General features: G+C 46.5%; 1 protein-coding gene across 2 annotated transcripts in view; it reads left to right on the top strand.

Moving 5' to 3' along the window:
* LOC135900655 (transient receptor potential-gamma protein-like) overlaps window positions 1-21853 on the top strand; it is a 350477-nt gene that overhangs the window by 268079 nt on the left and 60545 nt on the right. The window lies entirely within an intron of this gene.

Genomic DNA, 21853 nt, shown 5'->3' with positions numbered 1-21853 from the left:
AGAGGCTTAAAGCGGTGTGTCCTCGGCTCAGCTCAAAACAACGCGTAGGGATGGTGTTTGATATTTAAAAAAAACATTTAGACAACTTGTATAAAGCCGATAGACGTTTTTCTCCGAAGTCTATGACAACCTCTTGACTTATGGTAAAAAAAATGTTCGTCGACTAATGCAGATTTTATACAAGAGGATCGGTTGGAAATCTCTCAACCTGACTACTACAAAACAATGCAGGGGACGTAATAACAACTTCTGACGATGGACTGGTGCATGAGCACTATGCAGCCCAAAACGGGTGTTTTTAATAATGCAAAGTTGTCTACAAGTACTCAACCAAAAGAATTTACATGCAATAAAACACATCCAATAGGCTATATTTCTCGCCATGTCATCGGTGTCAACGCGCAAAGCCATTCGTCTCCGCTTCAGAATAATAAACGCCACCGCTATCAGGTATACCACACCTCTTGTGTCGGCGTGCGTGTAGCTGGGGTTGCCAGTCACGGCCACATCCGTGGAGGCGGGCAAGCGCACCGTTAATCTGATTTGCTAGCGCGCGGATTTCGCTTCAGAAGCGACGGCGCGAAAAATTAATCTTCCAGGGCAGCTCGCTCCTCATTATTTGAATAGCCGGGCTGGTGCCGGGAAATTTTAGCGAACACACAGGCAGCACAGCCACGTTATAGCTCTGGCTCTACTCACTCGCAACACGCGCGCGAGAGGTGCCGTACTGATCTGACAAATATTATCGACTCGCGTCGTGTACATAATGAAACTGCGGTCGTATCATTTGCATCAACCAATGGATGCCACTGGTCTGGTAAGACCGGCCCTGCGAGCTATTAATTGTTTAAGGCAACACGTGTGTGGGCGGCATATCATACATTCAGATATGCATCAATGCTTAATCTGACTTGGAAAGCATATTTAGCGCCAGCGGACGAGGACAGAAGGGAGACGGCACCGCAATGCGCTAACTTGAAGTTTATTTTCAGGAAACATTCACCTATTTAACCCATGCGCAGTGGTGCCGCATCATACAAATTTTAACCATCCAAAAGCCTGAGTATAGTGCCTTGTTCTTGCGAAGCACAGAGATGTACGAAAGATTATTGAGGCTCAAGCTATCTGTCGGAATAGTGATACGGGTGTTAGTGCTCCTTCGGTCGATTTGTTAGATAAAGAGACGGCCTTTTTTGGGTGGTTAAAATTCGGATGATGTGGCTCCATTGTGCACGGGCAAAATAGGAGAATGTTTTCTGAAAATAAAGTTAGGTTGGGGCATTGTGGTGTCGTCTCCCTTCTGTCCTTGTCCGCTGGCGTTAAATATACTTTCCAAGTCAATTTACCAACCCGCCCAACAAATGGCAGTGCTGAATATTTAATGGATGTGTTTCGTTGACTTTGTACGTCGCGCTTGAGCAATACGGAATCGAGCGTTTTGGGATATGTCTTCATAAGTACACTGGGTTGAAAATGTGGAAGGGACATTTTGAGAACGCCATCTACCGGGGAAGATTAGTTATCACTGCTCATATCTCAACGCTCTTTATGTACAACTTTTTTTTGCTCTTTTAATTGCTGTCTCCTAAAAGGTACGATAAAGTGTTCTAAATAAATTGTTCCAAATTGTGTCGTGCTGTTACGGCACTATCCGCGGCTAGGAAGTCCCTGATTTCTCTCGAAGTTTTCATCAGTGCGCATCTCGTCGTATTTTTATTGTACAAATATTTGTATAATGCGCCCCCTGCCCTGTAGGTCCAACCGTCTAGAGATATTCTGCTGCACAGTTATATATCATCGAAGCGTCCACGTCGTTCACATCGTTCACGTCTCGCTAACAAGAAGGAACGCTCAACCGTGGCACTCCACTAAGATTCCGTTAATTTCTAAATCCTTTGCTGCTCAGGCACAAGTTACAAAGCTGCCCACAGTGGCCACGACCACGTAGCAGAAGAGCCGCGGTCTAAAGACACCAAGCATCTGCGAATTGGGGGGTCCCGCGTTCGGGTTCGAATATTTGGTGGATGGTGACGCTGCATTTTAATTTCTGAAAGGCCAGTTCGGGGGCTGTTTGTGAGATGGTGGGTTGCCCGCCCGCAAGTTGTCAGTCCAAGCCGCTGGCTCAGTCCTGCTGTATCCATCCCATGCGTAGCCGTTGTGCTCTTCGTCAGCAGCTAACTGACAGCAGCGTCGTAATGGCGACTTGTTATACATAGAGAAAGAGAGAGAAAAAAATTAATGGTAGGAAATTCAGAGAGGTAGGCCTGAGGTACAATCCTCTAGGGAGAAGTGGAAGAGGGAAAGAAAGAGAGAAAGAAGAGGCGTATGATGGGTGACAATGACGAGAGTAGGAGGGTGTAAAACATACAGCAAGAAATTTGTACTACGGCTAGCCTAAAGTCCTGGCATACTTCTATGGCATCTAGTCAAACTGGAAACGCCTAAGATAACTTTGTCGAAACGAGGTTTTTACTAGGGCTCAGCGCTTTCGCTTTTGACTCTTCTTTGTTGCGATGGCAAGTTGGGCTTAGCGCTTACGCATGGCCCATGAAGCCTCATCTCTGAAGCCCCTTGAGTGTCATATGTGCCACGGGATGTGTAATAACGTCATAGTTTACTTGCGATGCCAACAAGTACTCGATGGTTGCACTGGTTCGTGTTGTCTTCTCTAAAGTATCATGCGTCTCATATGTCTAATGATGAAAAAAAAACGGACAAAGGAACTAGAAAAAATTGACTCGCCATCCCTGCCCTACGAAAGTGGATGTCCAACGAAGCTGTTGAAAACCACCACTACAATTGCCCAGTGGGGTATGCAATGCTTTATTGCTTTACAGTTGCGGTAATAATGGTAATTTAGAGTAATGGTAGTAATGGGAGTGATGGTAATTTTGACAACACGCCACCGCAGGTCGCATTGCTGTTTCTTCTTCCCTTGCCATTCCTCGTAATCAAGCTACTCCTCGGGAGTCCTAACTATGCGTTGCCTACCCGTAGCGGTGTTGCAACAACAATGACATCAGTCGCCCGGCTGGTTATTTGATATACGAAAGGCAAATGACGCAACTCCACACGTCGCAAGCTGCCGTCGCCGCAGCAGCTTGCGTAATAGTAATCTTTACCGGGAAACGTATGCGGGGAGCGCTACGTGCTTCAAATTGTTATCCGGCTCGCTTCATCATCGATTATGTGGTTCAGATGCTCATTTCGTACTTGTTTTTTTATTGAAACGAATGCTGTTCTGTATGTTGTATGCATGCTTCGAAAGAATGTATGCACTTTTCGCTTCATTTTGCTGAGCGCTTGAAACCTGCTTCACCTCCAGCGTGGGTCGGCCCGGTATGGCAGTATATCTTAGGGATCGGCCCACATTTTTCCCCCATGGGCATCGACACGAAAACTACCAACTAACGAGAGGCTAACAGCTTCGCTGTAAAATGAGGGATGCAAAAGACGTGTAGGTGCGTGCCGTTATCTCGGAGGAAACAGCCTTCATTCTCCGCCTACATGCTAGATGGCGATACAAGCTGCACTCTGTAAACACAGACTTTCTATCTGCGCCTTGCTAGCCTAATTTCGCTAACGTGCGCTTGCCGACGCGATTAATCCGGAATACCACGTCCATTAACAGCACCGTGCGCAAGATGTACCTGAGCTAGTTATCCTGAGCTGGTTTAACCGCTTTTATGCAGAGTTAAACTCAATTTTTTTTTATAATTTATGGTGCGTGTTTCGGTGTATATACAAAGAAACCATCGTTGTCTTATTTATATAATTTTACTTTCCTCTTTTATTTATTTATTTATTTATTTATTTATTTATTTATTTATTTATTTAGTTATTTATTCATTTATTTATTTATTCATTTATTTATTTATTTATTTATTTATTTATTTATTTATTTATTTATTTATTTATTTATTTATTTATTTATTTATTTATTTATTTATTACAACAATCTTTCAGATTGAAAGCCTGCCAGCATTTCTTGGTGTCTGTCTTCTCACACATGGGCACGCTGGTCTATTTTGGTATTTTTGTTGCCAGAAAATTCGTGCCTGTTCTTGCAATCTCAGGGACATTTCTGATTGGGGCGACGTGCTATGGCTGGTCTTCGCTTTTTTTTTTTATTATTCGTATAAGCTTACCGTAGCAGTAACAAACGCAAGCATGCGAGTGAAGCGTATGCAACAGTTGTACATAATATGGAAGTGTGATGCTGTACATTATTACGCTGATCATTATCAGGATTTCGCGAACGTGTACCACGTAGTGATGAGATGATTGCAGTTAAAGAACGTGTTGAGACGTTCATCGAAAACCACAAAAGGTTAAGCCGACTATTTGCACCGCCTCACGGAGCTACGGTGGAAAGGAATCAAGAACTGCAGTTACTTTTATCTCTAACGCAACCAACTTACACGTTTACTGAGTATATATCTAGTTAATCTGCGTTACTGACCTAAGTAAGTGCCAATATTGTTTTCCCGAACTTATAGCCGTAACAGACATTTTGCATCCATATTCGTCATATCACTGTCACTGCAAGCCACGGGTAAAGTAATATCCCAAAAACTTCGCTGTATAGCAAGGTTTGCGTGAAACAAAAACTTATCTCGTCAGTCCTGCGAAGAATCATGGTTTCTCTTTATCGCGCTAATGTTGCATTTCTTTTTATTTTTCTTATTTTTTCAGTTAAAGTAGAAAGCTACTGAGAAACACTGGTTGAGCAAGATACTATGTCCTATGTTAGAAGGTAAATCTAAAAAGAAAGTATGTAACTTTTTAAGGTTCTTATAACATGCTTGCTTTGTTTTACAAAAATGCGCATTTAAGCATTAGCTTCCTTGCAACAATCCAATCCATCGATCAATGGAACATTGGTCTGAAGGAGCACGAGGAGAAATGTGTTGCGACTGGTTTAAAGGGAATTGAGGGGATGTGGTGAGGGGGGCGGGGTGGAGAGAGAGAGAGAGATTCACGAAGTTGAATCGCGCTCCTCCAGCAGCGTGCGGCAGCCTCAGCATAAATAAATCGGCTTATACGGGTCATCCGTACTACCCCGAAAGATGTGCCGGTGACTGATTCTGTTCTTCGCGGAATTACGCAATGAAACAACAAGTGGAACTTGAATGTTCCCACTGCAACGAACACGCGCATCGAAGCGAAGAATTCTTTTGACAAAGTTCTTTGCCTTCCTCCCCCAGGTTTCTGGCGCGTGTGATTCGTTACTTTCTCGCCGACTATACAATTTGCGCCAATCTGGAATACAGTGTAATGACGAACTAAGCCGATCCCTGAGACGGTGACCGGAAAATTGAATCGACCACATGTACAGGAAGTACACGATATTTGGTGAGGAGGCGAAGGAGCGAGAGGAGGAATCTTTTTAGGGGAGGGGATGAGGGAAAGAAGCGCGCTGAAGTCACAGCTCGATAAAATTTCGGCGAATTTCAAAGATGCTGACGCTATCCTTGACGATCATTATCGATGCTTTCTGCCACAATTTTCCATGATATTCAATGGCAATGAAACAGTTTGAAGTGCTGTACTCAACCCGTAAAATACATAGAGCTTTGCAGTTTGATACTCTCCATGAATACACTCTCAGGAAACATCGCTTTTGTTGACAGAGTGAGAGATTCACTATCAATTTTGAACTTGGTGGTTAACTGAGGGTTTACAACAAGATTGATGTCTAAAACGAGTACAGCAGATTATGTTTTCTTATCGCGCGCGCCGCCAATCGTGCCTAGGGAAATTGCTGCGAAGTTGTCTTCTCTAACATAAATATTTTTATGGAATAGGATGCGAGCCCCTTGTTTCTAAAATTGTCCTCTGCTTAGCTCAAGACTTTCGATGCTCGAGCGTGCTGTTGGGGCCAGGTGCGGGCTGGTTGCTTTCTGTTAAAGAACTGTTTATGTTGTGTCAGGTCAAGCGCGTCGTGGAAAATCTCCACTAGTGAATTGGCTCAGCATGGTGGGTTCTCTTTTCTACAACATCACTGGAAGCATAGGCCCGCTTGTGGGGAGTCAGTAGCATATTACAGTGCATCTGCTGAATTTAAGCGTTTTCTGACACAGCATTTCTCTGACATAAGCATCTCAGCAACATCGGCTTCCCGTACTAACGAGTGTGTCTCCTTCCTTTAGCGCAACGAGACGCAACACATTTTTTAATGTCAGCCGGAAAACTGGAATTGATAATACCACACCCCCTTCCCCGCTACGACGTGTCTCATAGCCCGTAAACGTCTTTGGGCCACCAAAATTTATGAACTTCTTACAGCGCACGGCACTGCATGCTCCGCCCGGCATGACACTAAGTTTCGTGCACTGGCAACTTTCGAGACACGCAACAACCCTTTGCCTCAGTTTCACCGGCGGACTCGGACCAAAGCACCTGCGCTCCATTGGAGGAACAACGTGCGTGCAAAACCCTACCCGATGCGGGCAAAAAGCAGTGAATCTTACGCGTGTAACCAGCGTGACTGCGAGTGCCTGCCGCGAGGGATACAGCGCGAAGTACTGCGAGCCTTGCTACGCGTGATACACTGCTAGCTATACCACTGGGTACTATACTTCGCACTTTGGTCAAAAATGTTTTGTTCTTTCGTTATAGATTTCTGACAGTGTTTTGCGATTTCATTACTGTTTGTTGTTTTCATTTTGTTATTTTTCTTAGCTTAGAGTTTGGGATAGCCTGCCTTTTCTATATGTTCAAACTTCTCATGTTTCACAACCAAAGAAGGAGAAAGAACGAACGTAATGTTTCGGACTCCGCAGTGCACTCTGCGACATGCACAAAGAAGTAACTCGTCTACTTGTCTTCCAGGTGCGTTTTAGACTACATGCCGTTAGGGCCGTTTTTCATGTCAAAACAAGAAAGAAAAATATTGTGTACACACACACGCGCGCGCACACACGCTTGCATGCACGAAAAAATTATACCGAGCATTTTGTTAAGCGCAGTTGCTGACCAATAGCGAGTACGACAGACGCCTGGAACGCATGGTGGTTTCGCAGGCAGCACGAGCACACGTATGTAGCGCAATTCAAATCCATTCTACCCGCAAGAAGCGTTTACTTCCTCATTACCGTGCAGCTGCGAACGCGAGATTTCTGGTTCTTTATTGTGCGTTCCCCCGCACGGCCGGCACCGCCGCTGCCGCGGAGGTGAGCGCCATCTGGTGGTGCTGCAAGAAACCCAGCGGCACGCGTGCTCCGCCAGGGCTGGTAGGCCTATTCGGCGAGGGAGCCGCCAGGCCGCAAGCACGGTCATGAAACCTGGCGATGTTCGCAAGGCTTCGCTCTTAAAATGTCATGAGATTAAATTTCACTGCGTTCTATATTACATGGGGCGTCTTGTGCGTGTTGCATCACAGTTTCAAAAGAATGATAGTTATTTGCCTTCCTCCCAGGTTTCTGGCGCGTGTGCTTCGTTACTTTCTCGCAGACTACACAATTTGCGCCAATGTGGAATACAGTGTCGGCATATGACGGCGTACATATAACGGCAACTTTTCTTGCGTGCTGTGGAAGAAACATAAAAAGACAAAAAGCTAGCTTCACGAAAAATCTACCTTTTTGTCTTACTTTTTTTTTAAAGAGCGAGTGGTTTAACGTGAGCACTAATGTCCCCACTTTGTTTGCTTTCGTGTTGCGATGCGAGTTATGTTTAACCCTTAACAACGGCGGTTATCTTCACTGGCAGTAAAGAGAGCTTTCACTTTCGTGCCCAGCGTACGAAAATCCGAGTTTTTTGATTAGTTGTTTTGGAAGGAGATTATAGCACTCCATTTGCTTTTACGCAACTGACACCAGACCTGCGTAAGTTAGGCCGTTAGAACAAAGCACTGTTGAAGAGGTTGGTTTAACATACCATAGCTACGCCAGCTTTTTACGGTCGCGTAGTCTGTTACCTTTAGAAGCCAGTTAATCCTCTGCGCAAAGTTTTCTCCCTAATGCATTCTGGCTAGTCACTACTCTTTTCTATCTCGTGTAAGGCGATCCGCACGTGCGCAGAAAGGCAATGCGCCATGTATACGTACGCAGTTCTTATGTCGACGCTACTGCTTACTGTTCGTTAATTTGACGTCAAGTCTTTCTTCACTGAAAGGCAGCTTGCAAACTTGCACAGCCACTTAAATGACTTACGAGCGCGTACGGTGCGAAGTGCACAAAACAGTACGCATTCTCTTTGGCAAGGGCTGGAAAGCTTCACGTGTCCACTCTAGTCATCTGAGACTTCTATCCTCTAAGCTCTTTCCAACTGTTTCGCAAAGCTACCACGAAGCGCTGCAACTATCGGAAAATCGACCCGGCCCTTGCATCAGCCAGCGCGTCACCAGCCCGTTATCGGCAAGCCAGGGTTTGTTCCCCTTTGTCAGCGTGGCAGTTCAACGCTTTACTCGTGGAACTTTTCTTGCTCAACTCGGGTGGCGAGTGTTCCGAAAGGGTCGCAGCGGGACGACAGAGAATGTAACGGGCAAACATGCGTAGGTGGCCGAAGAAAGTTCGTGCTCTCTCAAGAAAGGCGAACACACTGCTGGAACATCGAATAATGTCTCCGGGTGTGGATATTCCACCACGAACGTCTCGTGTGACCTTACGCAATAGCCTGTCCGGAAAAAAAAAAAACGCGACACTCCTAGCATACCGCCATCACGAACGTGTTCTCGTCTCACCGCAAAAAAAAGAAAAAAAGAAAAAAAAGGAATCCGATGGACGCAACTCAATGGCCGCGGTCGCAAACAAAGATGGATGATTTGGCGCGGACCAAAAAGTTGCCCAGAAGTCCGGCACCTAGGGACGAGCTCGAGAATTCGTAGACAGCTTCAGAGGAGCTTGAAGCGCGCACCTTTTCGGTGCCCTAATAGGTATAGGGACCACAACTCCCGCTGACAGGGTTTTACGTCCCGCAACGGTCTCGCTCTTTACCGCGAGTGCTGGACAGAAATTGAGTTGCCAGGCGACCACTTCGCCCGCTAACCTATTAGGCTAAATGGCTTGCACCACCGGCCCGCTCGTTGAGAAAAGTACCGGCACGTCCTGCCGAGCACTGTTTCGGCAAGGCGAAAGCTACCACGTGGATGCTTCTTTATCGCGTTGATGTTGCAAGCTGCGATAACACAAAACAATGAGGCTCGGACCCGACTTCGTTGAAGCCCTCCTGGCTCATTTACGGCAGTCGGGGCTAACGGGGCACTCCCAGGCGAGTCATTCAGTAACCGCCAGTTTGTTTGAGTTGGCCACCACTTGTTGCAGCACTATACCATGGAGAACACGCAGTACGGCTTCTCGGAAACAGTCAGAAAGGACGAGCAATCTAGTTGAATCTTCGTGAGACTTGTCCTGAGCAAGGCTCAGGTCTGAAGGACGTCTCCTATATTTCCGTGCGTATAGCACTAACAGCGCAGCGTAGCATGATGTATTCTCGTAATTCCAATTAGTTCCCACCTCTCAGCGGACTAAGCAAATGAGCCGCAATCGTCAACGGCACCGTTAGTGAAGGGCTAATGCGCTAGAATGTGTTTAGGCGAGGAGATTCTTCTTGCTCGTTAAGCTTCGGGATTACGACGTCTTTGTTAAGTGCACGTGGTGCTGAAGCACAGATAGCTAACAACATGCATGTGCAGAAAACGTTCAATCACAAGCAACCGCAACTACATTGCGGAGCAAAACGCCTGCTTTAAAACTAAACAACTTGTGCGAACGCACTGCTGGATATCGTCTACGAGGACTGATAACTGATGGCCACTTACGCTTCGAAACTGCAGGGGCTCTGTTCTGGACATTCCACCATTTTCTTCAACGCTGACGTCACAATTTGCCCTCGTAACGTGACGCAAACTTGACGCTTCGACTAAGAAACTGAAGTGAAAGCACTGAAACTAACGTTCTTGATAGAGCAGACTCCCTCCTCAGTAAAAATAAAGCAGCCAGCTCAAAGCGTACAATTATTCCGTCGAACACGCCCCTCGCTTCCGTCGTCTGCTGAGTACAGGCCTCGTCTGCTTCATTAGCGAGGATGCGTGTCACTGGGAAACGGAATGAGTCATCGTATATTGGCGGCAACGCGCTTGTTTTATACCCTGAGACAACATATGCGACCAACCAGTGGTGATGGGCGCACGTTCTAGGCTGCGTTATCGCTATCTCGCGAAACGCAAGTGACTCAGCAGGAGTCGTCTGGCTGTGAAGTGGCCGAATATCGCTGATAGCGTTGCACGCGCCAGAGGTATCCGCTTGCGCGATCCAAGCGCCGGCGCTGCCATCTCTTGTTCACTTCGCTGCTTACCCGCACCGCGTGAGAAAATTCCAAGGCTTCACCTTGTGTAGGCTCCTTTTTATATTGTAAACAGTCGCCGTTGTCATAACTTCTCGTGATGCGAAAAGTCATTAGTCTTGATTACAGTACAAACACAGCAGTGAAAAGTGCAGAAAGTCGCAAAAGGTTTGTAATGTTCAACCAGTATTAGTACAAATAGACGCGTTATTTTGAAAGAATGATGGCCCACAACAAAAACTCCAACACCACCCGAGAGCGATGCAAATACTATTAGCACACGTTATGAATAAAATATTTTCACGGCGAAAAACGACCGGGAAAATGCGGCGATACGCATGGCTCTCGGCCGCCATCGCATATGGCTGCTCATTAGCACAATTGGCGCGACTCGTCGCACCAAAAATTATGGCGGAAAATCTCTACAATGGGGGCCCCCCGCAATGTCATGCAACGTCAATTCGTCAAACGTCAACGCCCCACGGCATATTTTTTCAGCCAATCAGCAAGGTGACACGTCGGTTGTTATGGACCACTACCACAAATTCGGAAAATTGCAGATGCATTGCAAGGGCTTCTGCACGCTACCGCTCACTTTCTTTTTAAAGCGCTAACATCACAGCATAGCTGCCAAAGACTGGGGAAAAAGTATTAGCCAATAAAATTTGCAGCTCCACGTCACGTTTCATCATCTTAATGAAAACACAGAATAGCATTTTGCAAAACTTCAGTGTCCTGACACAAGTTTCACGGCACGTGACCTCTCGACAGCCAATAAGAGAGTCAACATGGCGGATAATGGCGGCCATGTAATGGCGGCCGTTGAGCATCGTAAAATCGATGCTCAAGGGATGTTGCGCGACGCATATTCGACTATGGGGTTTTGCGTGCCAAAACCAACTTCTGATTATGAGGCACGCCGTAGTGGAGGACTTCGGAAATTGCGACCACCTGGGGTTCTTTAACGACCATCTGGGGTTCTTTAATCTAAGCACACGGGTGTTTTCGCCCCCATCGAAATGCGGCCGCCGTGGCCGGGATTCGATCCCGCGACCTCGTGTTCAGCAGCCCAAACCATAGCCACTGAGCAACCACGGCGGGTGGGCGACGCATTACACGACGACATGGGAGAGTGCAATGTCACACCGAGAGCCGCAGAAATTTGAGATAAGGGTTACTCTTAATTCACTCGTACTTTGGTTCCGATAACTTGGGTTTGCGTGCGTTATTATCGTAACTGATAATGTTAATCTAATGTAATGTGATGATAATAACTAAATGTTAGCTCTTTGACATTCTAAGACAAGGCCTAGAACAAAAAATGATAGCCTTTAAAAAAATGTTCCAGGGCTCCCTTACTGGGCTTCGGCGAAGCGGCGATTGACGGGCGATTAAGATCCAGCATTTAATAACCTCCTGTGAAATCTTCAACCTTTCCGAGTGAGCAGCGGGAAATGAGCGATACAAGGCAGTGATCAAACGCTTTGGAACTTTCTTGAACCGCTACCTTAATTAAGAGCACTAAATTCAATGACCAACAAGTGTGTTGGTTAAAATGAGTTAACACAAAAACAAATGGTCCCAGTTTCGCCCCAAAGCTGAAGAATCGATTACGATAGCAAATTATTGGACAGCTACACGAAGTAAATATCGGATACTTAACGGTCGTGTAAATTTATAAATATTCGCTTACTAACTAAATTAACAGACATGGCGCCACGCGCGCACAGGTAAACACATTTCACTCGACGATCGCGGACGCACGCTATCAAAACGCTGGCGTGAGGAAGAGAAGCAGCAGCGAACGAGTCGACTTTCGCGCTGCCTCACGTTTCAACGCAAATTAAGCGGCAAGAACACAGCGCACGCGAAGCTATCAGCCCTCGGCGCTCCTAGATTCCTTACCCGTAGCAGCTCGCTCTCGAGATAGGGCCCACACTGCCGCGCTGGGCCGCGCCGTATAGGCAGCCGCCGGAGTAGAACACGCCCCCCCCCCCCCCCCCAATACCCTACCCCTTTCCGGTGCCTTGTGCACGATGAAAGAAAGCGGTGCGCTTCCTCCCCGCCTTCCTCTGTTGCGCGCGCGAGATCGAACCACGATCCTCAGCTCACCGTCGCATGCATTCACTCGCACCCACAGCAGCCGCGTATCGTACTGAGACAGCAGACGCGCAGTCGCAGCAGACGCACAGCAGACGCGCAGTCACAATGCTATCACACTTTGACTTTATACGAAACATCGTGGTGGCTACGACGGCGACCATGACGGCGGAAATGTGCATGGAGTGTCCATATGTTTACTATCGCGATCGAAGAACAGTATTTTTGCGCTCATTCCTGTCCTTTTTTCCGTGCTTTTTTATGGATAAGTGAGCGGATCGCCTCATTAAGCTTCACCTCCGACTATCAAAGAACTTCCGTGAGATGATAACGCTTGTCAGAAAAGAATACGGCTCCTTTGGAACAGGCTACATACTTGTCATATATAGCATTTCATACTCTGGTGTTTATCACCGTCAGTGGTTACTCAAAACCATAGCAAAAATAAAGAACGCATCATGAATCTATGGATTTGCGTCATAGATGTTTTGAGGACTGAACCATGTGCCCTAAGACAAAAGCTACTGCAAGGACCAGACATGAATTTGTATAACGTACGCCAACATCAATAACCCGAAGATGCCAGTAAAGCTGGAAAGCATCAAGGAAGTGCTGTGGATTTGTAAGCCTTTTTTTTCTTTCTTTTTTTCAACATTCACGAGGGGGAAATTTATTGAATGAGACTTATACACAGTACATGTTTACGAAACAAGACTCACCCCACCGCTTACCTTCCTCACCCAACCAATATTCTTCTATCATTAAGAATTCATTAACCCATTTATTCGTCCATTCATTCACTGAACTTTTCTTTTTCTGCGTGGCCAGAAGAAATGTTCACCCCCACTTACCCGCTGATGTCAAGTTCACGTCGACTGTCGAAGCAGCCGGCGATACTTGATATCGCCCAACAGCATAGTGTACAAGGTATCTTGAGCTGACTGGGTCGAACGACGATGGCAGAACAGCACTATTTTCACTTCTTGCGCGTCAGGGGGAGGTCGCTTGGTGCGAGAAGAAAGGGCACAGATGGCCCGTTCCCAAGAGCCCATTAGGTGGCCCGGTTGCGTGTGCGGCAGATGTTGGCCGCAGTGTTAAGCATGCATCAACGTTGAGATTCTTTTTTCCACCAATCCTTTAGGCAGGACGACGTTCCCTTTCCCTCTTACAGGCATCAAATCTCACTTGAACTGGCGCAAAAACGGTTAATTATACGCATCTTTGTATTGTATCTCTATGCGGAAATGAGCACACCACGCGTAACCTTTGCGTTTTAGAGCCTTGAGTAAGAGTTCATAGATATTGCTCATTTTTAGCTTCGGCGACGCACGTTCCGACGTTCGCGTGACGTCAGTTCACTATAAGAAGCATTTCTTGTGCTTCCTGTTTGATATATATACCCACTGATACCAAAATTATTGAAATATTGAGCAGTACTATCCTTTTTCTACCATTTCTCGCTTCTGGCCATTCTTCTTTCTCTGCATTCTAGCACAGCCTCATGACGCCCTGCGCGCCTGGAGATCGCGCAACGAGTTATCGAATGTCATGCATAAATTGTGAGAAGAGATAAGTTTAATCGCTTCATACACATCCGGCTTCTCCCCTAAGCATAAACTTGGTAAATACATTTTTTATTTATACAATATTGTTACGACCCGCATCCTCGCACTAACGAAGAAGCCAACGATCGCAGGGACGTTGCGTGTGCTCAGTCATCTTGGCCATCTCTGTAAATATTCTGTCCACATACCGTGCTTCGCTTTGAATCTATTTGACGCCCCGTCGCACATTGGTGGAGGTGGAGGGTATTCTCGCCGGACGACGAAGCTCCGAAGCGGTCAGCGCTGCGGTGCGATCACCATGGCTGACCAACCGGAACCTGCTTCTGCACCACGGACCACGATTGTATTAGCCCACCCTCTAAACCCTGGAACGTTCAACGGGACCGATGGTATCGACTCTGAGCAGCTGACACAATACGAACGGGTGAGCGATCACACTCACTGGGACCAAAGAGTCATGCTGGCCAATATGGTCTTTCACCTTAGCGAAACGGCGACGTTGTGGTATGACAATCAAGAGGCTGAACTTGAGAGCTGGGATACATTTAAGCCAAAGCTCCGCGAGCTTTTCGGAAAGGGCTCCAGTCGAAAAATCACTGCGGAGAAACAGCTGTCGACGCGAGCGCGAACGTCCACGGAGTCATACGTGCTGTACGTACTAGATGTGCTGGCGCTGCGCCGTAAAGCTGGCATCGGCATACCAAAGTACGAAACGGTTGGCCACGTCCTGAAGGCGATAGCGGACGACGCATTTAACCAGCTCATGAGCCGAAATCGTGCTCGAGAAGTGCCGAAATATGATCGAGGAGTGCCAGTGCTTCGAGCAGAACAAGAGCCGCCGTTTTGAACGACTGCTGGCCTTTGGCGGACCCAATGCAGGAGGGGCAGTACCCAATAGAATAAGTGTGAAAAAAGAATACTGAGCACACGGGAATCACTAACGGCGCGTGATCTTGCAAGAACACTTTGCACAATGATGTAAATAGAAGCATTGGGACGTAAAGCAAATTGTGACAGTATAATATGAAAAATCTCAGTGTTATTTAGTAAATGGGCCGTCAGCTTGTTCCAGTCGGTTACAGTTCCGGGGGAAAAAATAAAAATAAAAATACGTGAAATTTAAATTAACACCATCAACCTAAATCATCATCAACGCCATCACGCAAACGTAGATGATACCGTCATCGAGCAAATGAGCGCCATCGATGTCATTGGCGTGGTTAGCCTATCATTTCCACTTTATCGACCGCAAGTGCCTAGCCATTTCTCTTTGTTGGACGCACCGTAGTTTCAGCCCTTCAACCAACATTGTCGGTGAACGTTCAGCAGCTGATATCATGCCTGTGGCGATTCTGCTCCGAGCATTTAATAAATGTGCAGGTGTTCGTACTCTATCGTATAGCCACGCCATTCTTCTGAAGCCTTAGCTCAACAGAGCGCAGGGAAACCGACAGAGATCGAATAATAAACTAATTATCGTGGCAATTCAATAAGAATCAACAGGACGACGAATAGTACAGCTCCTCCCGACCCCACCCAACGTCAAACCAAATGTGAATGGTGGTGATTAAAATGTTTATGATGATTACCGAATGATACTGAAGAGATCCGACAGCAACAGTCTCTCGTGTCTTTCCAAGCCATTGAGTTACATATTAGGTCGTTTTCCGGCATTGTAATGCGTTACAGTTTGCTTGAAACTCAGCTTTTCTTCCTTTATTTTCTCTTTCCCTTCCAAACGACTAACTTTTATTTCCGTTTATGTGCATAGCTGCTTCAATTTTGTTCACTTGTGAATGAAGAGAACTGAACGAGACGACTGTATCCACGCAACCATATGCGCAAAATGTGCTAATAGTGGCGCTGGCTGTTTCTCATAACATGCTTTTTTTCTTCTTTTTTTTACGCACCGGGTCGCCTACCATTGGGCATGAATTACACAAACGCGGACATTGAGATGTACAGGCTGTTGATATATTACAGCGCACTTCATGCTCACACCTACTTTTCTGTTGTGCGATGGGTAGCCCCTCATTTATTTTCTCATATACATCCTAGCGCCTGCTGCAAATCGGTCAGAGGAAGAGTGCAGTGGCAAAATAGAAAATATTACAGGAAGTACCACCGAAATATACACAATGCCTCATGCCTTGATGGAGAAGGCAGAAACATAAATTGAAGATAGGCAGGAAGAAAGTAAAGGATGTAAAAAAAGAACACGATGACAGATTTTTTTAAAAATGCCTGAACAGCGTGCGTTGCGCAGGCTCAGTGCGGAGCAGTGTCGGCTCCGCATTGCGTTTCGGCGAGCCACACGTGTCCAATCGTACGAAAAAAATTTCGACAGAATGCGATGGGTAGAACGCGTGCCAGAACAGCTGCGCCGCTTGCGAAATATACATGAAGCCATCGCTTTCTTCGTACGTAAAGCGTCTTTCTTAAGTGCGTGAGGCAGATGGATTTTGACGGAAACTGAGCAGGGTGCATTTTTTTTTTTCAGTTTAACCCAAATAGACACATCTAGACGCGTCGCACTGAGAGAACTAGTTTTTAAAAGTTTATTTTCCAAGAATTCTGCGTCCCGCTGCTTCGTGAATGTTTCCGCTGTTTTGACGCAGAACGTGACGTCGTCTTCATGTTAAACAGTTTCCAGCATACGCTGTTTTGATTGTTTAATACTGTTCGTATGCGAAGAGGGACCCTAGTTACTATAAAACCCGCCAACATATTTCTATTGTGTTCGCATTGGTGTACTTAGCCTGAGAAAAGCAGCACTTATGTCATTGTTTTTAACTGTACGGTTTTATTTAAGTAACAAAGTAGCAAGTATAATGCTATTCGGCACGTCCGTCTGATGACGTAAATTTAACAATGGTAACAGCATTTCTGGTGTTGATGACAGACTCACTGCACAAACATTCTGTTCGGTGTACTCTGGTAATGAAGAGAATTCAGGGTGACCAACTCACATAAACCAAAGTTATGTACCTAGGGCAGGTTTACCAATACGCCGTGCTATTTTGGTAATAGCCTTTGAAATATCAACCTCATCGTCATCGTGATCAAGCGATGACGATGAAGATTAAAGGGCGAAGGCTTATCCAAGCAATCTCCATATTAGGACCGACATTCGTCTTGAAATATCATCGTCCTATACATGCAGATTTCATAACCTCCTCACACCACATAAGAGGGGTCTTCTTAGGCGCCAGAATTTTTATCAAAATTTCTACAAGCTCTTAAAGTATCCGAAAAGAGCCCGAGATACTTATGGTTAGTAAAAATTGGTAATTCATTTTCTCAATGTTTGCTCTTATCTATATCTTCTTTATCTGTTTTTCTTATTTGCATTTATCATTTTTCTCTTATGTCATTGTCTCTTCTAATTTCTGCGTGGGCAGTGTGGCATAAGTAAAAAAAATAAATTTATCAGATCCCTCGCACTGTGGGAATCAATGTTATGCGAAGCATTTCGCTGGTACATGGCTATCCAATACTATTTGGGGTTCCGCAATGGATTACCAGGTAGACCAACGTCTTTGTGTAAATCGAACAGTTGTGTGTTAAGCGAACGCACATGTGTGTGACGACAGCAGCCCAATGACGACCACATTGAAGGCAGTCTTGCGGCGGCAACAGCATGATTTATACTGCGGCCGTTCGATGTGAATGTACAGGTGCCGATGTGGTGGTGGTGGTGGTGGTGGTGAATTGTAGCAACAGGCGGGTTTAGCCTGGCGAACAAGGCCGGCAATTGCTCCGCCCGAGCGTCTCGCACAATACCGCTGATGGGTGTCACCATATGTCCATCAACCCAGTGTCTCTTAAGAATTCGATCAAGAGACGTGAAGTTTCTTTGCGGGCCATCACTGATCCTTCGGGAAATATAAGGTGTTGCAGGCGCGCATGCGGAAGCTCCTTGTTTTGCAAATTCTTCAGGAGAGTGTCTCTTTCATCTTGGAATTGCTGGCAGGACCACAACAGGTGCCGACTGTTCCTACTCATTTGGAGTTAGCGAGAGAAACATGTATAGTGACGTTATCTCCGACTAAGTGTTATACAATCACACGTGCCTGTGTTCGTGTCATGTGGTGTGTGTTCGAACGACGATGGCACTCTTGCTCAGGTGAGAAAGTCTTAAAGCATGATCAACTCGGGCCAATTGTGAATTCGATACAAGGTCGTACCCTTTCTACGTAGCGGTAGCTGCCACGAGGAAAGTACGGAGTAATGTGAGCCTTTCCTGGGGATTGTGCAGTCTAGTACAACAGTGCAAAGCGAGAGCAGTCGCGAGGGAAGGAGGCGGGAAAGCGGCACGTGAGGCACGTGCCACACGTCTCAAAGAACTAGTCGGATTTCGCACGAGAGAAGTATAAGCGTGCGATCGTGGCCTAGAGGGATTCAGCTTCCGCTCACGCAAGCAAAATCCGACGGTATCGCTGAGACAGCTTGGTTATCAATATTTACAGACTTCAAAAATACACCGTGCAGACTGCTAAAAATATCAGGTTTCGATATGTCGCTCCAAATGAAATCACGTGCAGAACTACGTTTACGCTTAGCAACTCGATACTTGCACGCATTGCCGTTAGGAACGAACTTCTCACTTCAGTACTGCTAGCGGGGCTTGTAGAGCGCGCTTCGCATTGACACTATCCGGTTGAACGTTACCCAAATAGAAAAAGTGAAGACAGAATCTACGCAATAGCCTCAGCTCCTGGCCGTTGCTGAAAGGGTAGTGTTACGTGGCTTTCTAATATCAGGGCCTAAAAAAATTAAAATGTTACAGTAGTGTTTCACTTTGGGAACGCGGGTGACGTGCAAGCGTATGGGTGCTATAGCGCACATGATGCTATCGGCCCTTGGTGCGCCTAGACGCTTGCACTGTCCGCATTGCAGGCGTATTCAAGACAGAGCTCGCGCGGCCACGCCATACGCAGCAGCCACCGGAGTAAAGTGCCCATTTGTAAACATTCGCTTGCTATCTAAATTACCTAGCATGGTGTCAGCGCGCACAGGCAAACATGAACACTTCACATTCGATGACCGCGGGAATTTGCTGTCGAAACGCTGGCGTGAGGAATAGCGGCAGCAGCAGCGAGCGAAGTGACCTTCGTGCTGTCTTTCGCTTCAACGCAAACTGAGCGCTGAGAACACCGCGCACGCAAAGCTACGAGCCGTCGGCCCACCTAGACTGTGCCCCCAAAGCAGATCGCTTTCGAGATAAAGCCCGCGCGACAGCGTGCGGCCGAGGTACGACGCCTCCTCCCACTCTCTCTCCTCCCCCGGTTCCATGCGCGCGACGTAATATGGCGCGCTTCTCCCCTTTGCGCACGCAAGATTGAGCCGCCATCGTCGACTCACCGACGCACGCTCTCACTAGCGCCACAGCGTACGGCGCGCGAGCACGATGTTATCACGAGACGAACACTTTACGTATGCATCGCAAAGAAAGCCTGCAGCAACTGCCAGATGAGGTAACCCAGCGCGCCTCCACCTACCTTCCTCCTCTGCGACGCTTCGCCTAGTTTCACCATCCATACTTCGTTCAACGTTACCTACGCGTTCCTTTAGGTGGCGTTACTTTGCCGCGCTATGAGCAAAAAACAGAGCGCGGCAAAAAACGGAGACGTACAAAAGCAAAGTTCGCAATAGGGGATCAGAAAATTTGGCTGTGGGAGTTCATAGATTTTTCTTTTTCTGTCTTTTTTTAACCTAGGTAGGACATTAGGCAGTGTAATAGCGAGAGCTTGGTGGCGCAACCCACCGCCCCGTTCCAAAGGGGACGCTCATAACTTCCATCCATCCATCCATACTGAGAATGTAAATGGGCTGGGCGAGTGTTGAGCTATCTGTACAAGAAAAACATGTATTCATAGTGGAGGAAAAAAACCAGGAAGCTCACCAGCAAGTATGCGGCCTGTAGGGTGGGCAACGCAGCAAGAAAGAACGTCAAGCGGAAAGTCAAAGAGGCCGAAATAATCTCATGGGTGACGGCAATGGAAAAGAAACCTGCCATGAGTAACTACTAAAGAGGAAAAAAGGAAATCAGGAAAGAAAAAACTTATGATAACTCAAAGGGAAGCTCATTACTTTTCGAAGCGAGATCGGGATGCCTTAGAACACGCACCTATAAAACGAGATATAAGAAGGAAGAAGAAGCATGTGCTTGCTGCGGTAAAGCTAGGGAAGCGATAGAGCATGTTTTATTAGAATGTGAAGACGTCTGCCCAGCGGTCGATTTAGGCACCACTGGCCTCCTTGAAGCCCTTGGGTTCAGTGAGAGCATGGGGAAAGTAAACATGTCCGCAATAGAGATTAGTAAGAGGCGATTGGAAGATTGGTGGAAGAAAAGTAGGGAAACGACAGAAAAAACGGAGACGTACAAAAGCAAAGTTCCGAATAGGGGGTAAGAAAATTTGGTTGTGGGAATTCGTGCTTTTGTTTTATTTTTTAACCTAGGAAGGACATTAGGCAGTATATTAGCAAGAGCTTGGTGGCGCAACCCACCACCCCGTTCCAAAGGGGATGCTCATATCATCCATCCATCCATCCTGAGAGCACTCCTTCGTACTTTTCCAGGCGCGCGATTCTACTCACCTCCAGGCGCCCTCCTCGTTCGCTTGCTTTGCGGCTTCAGACAGACACCGCCGATTTGAAGCGCTGGCTGGTTACGCTTGCGCGCAAAGAAAGAGCTCTGCGGTTAGTACAACGTGTCATTTTAGCCGGTCTTCCTTAGCGCTTTCAGAACCGGAGTTCACTGCCCGCCGTCGAAGCCGCAACGAGGTCAGCTAGCCAGCCGAAGCCGCCGCCTAACAAGGCGAAATTGGTTTTCCCGAGAAAGGCATCCGGCGAGCAAGCTTATTACCGGGAGTCCCATCGAGGCGCGGGTTCGGACATCGCAAGGATCGGCCGTTCTCTCTCGGCACCGGGTGCTCACTTAGTTACGCGGCGACGCGAAACGCTCCTCTCTGGAGGAGGCTGCAGACTTCGAACGCGTAGCTGCAGTGCTTGCGCAGTCCGCCCTTAGCTCGGCGAGTGGTGGGGGAGACCCTGCGCATTCCGGTCGTCCCGTTGGCTGCGTACCCATGTTTGTATTGGCGGCGGATCGAGTGTGGTGCTGCCGCGTCTCTGGCTGTCAACGCAACCCTATTCATACGTTCGTAGGTCGCTCGTCGACGCAACCGCGCCAACAAGCGGTTCGACATTCCTCCGTCCTTTCCAATCCAAATGCAGGCTTTGTCACCGCCACGCTTTACTGGAGCCGGAATTTTCTAATCGATCAATCAATCAATCAATCAATCAATCAATCAATCAATCAATCAATTATTTAACGTGCCTAGGAACAACTCTAAGGTCGGAAGGTTGGCGCACGCATAAATTTAAAAAATAATAATAATATTAATAATAATACATGGGAGATAAATATACTGTTGATTCATTCATTGATTCCTATATTGTTATTGCCATTACTATAGTTCATACAATGTAATAATGATAGAAATAATAATAATAATCTTCATTATAAATAAGCGGCTAGTACAGATATTTTTGCTAGGGCTCCCGCAGCCTTCCGTGGGCTTGTATGGCAATTATCATTATGTTTATGTTATACAATATATATATATATATATATATTATTTATTGTTATTGAGCCCATACAGATTTTTTACGTATCAGAGAGAGCTACAATCACACCAAACGTGGCGTTTTGGCAAAGGAGTTCCTACTTGGGATGGACATACTTTGTCGCTAATAACGTCGGCTTCGAAAATCTAATTAACAAGATTCATTAATTAACTTTTTATAAGTGCCTACGGGGCTGGATGTAAATGGAAAATTTAAGGCAGTCACATGTTAACGTACTTTATTTAATCTTGAGAATTTGAAAATTTCATAAC

This window comes from Dermacentor albipictus, chromosome 3 (assembly GCF_038994185.2).
Source record: "Dermacentor albipictus isolate Rhodes 1998 colony chromosome 3, USDA_Dalb.pri_finalv2, whole genome shotgun sequence".
Lineage (NCBI taxonomy): Eukaryota > Metazoa > Arthropoda > Arachnida > Ixodida > Ixodidae > Dermacentor > Dermacentor albipictus.
This window is presented reverse-complemented; position numbering and strand designations above follow the sequence as displayed.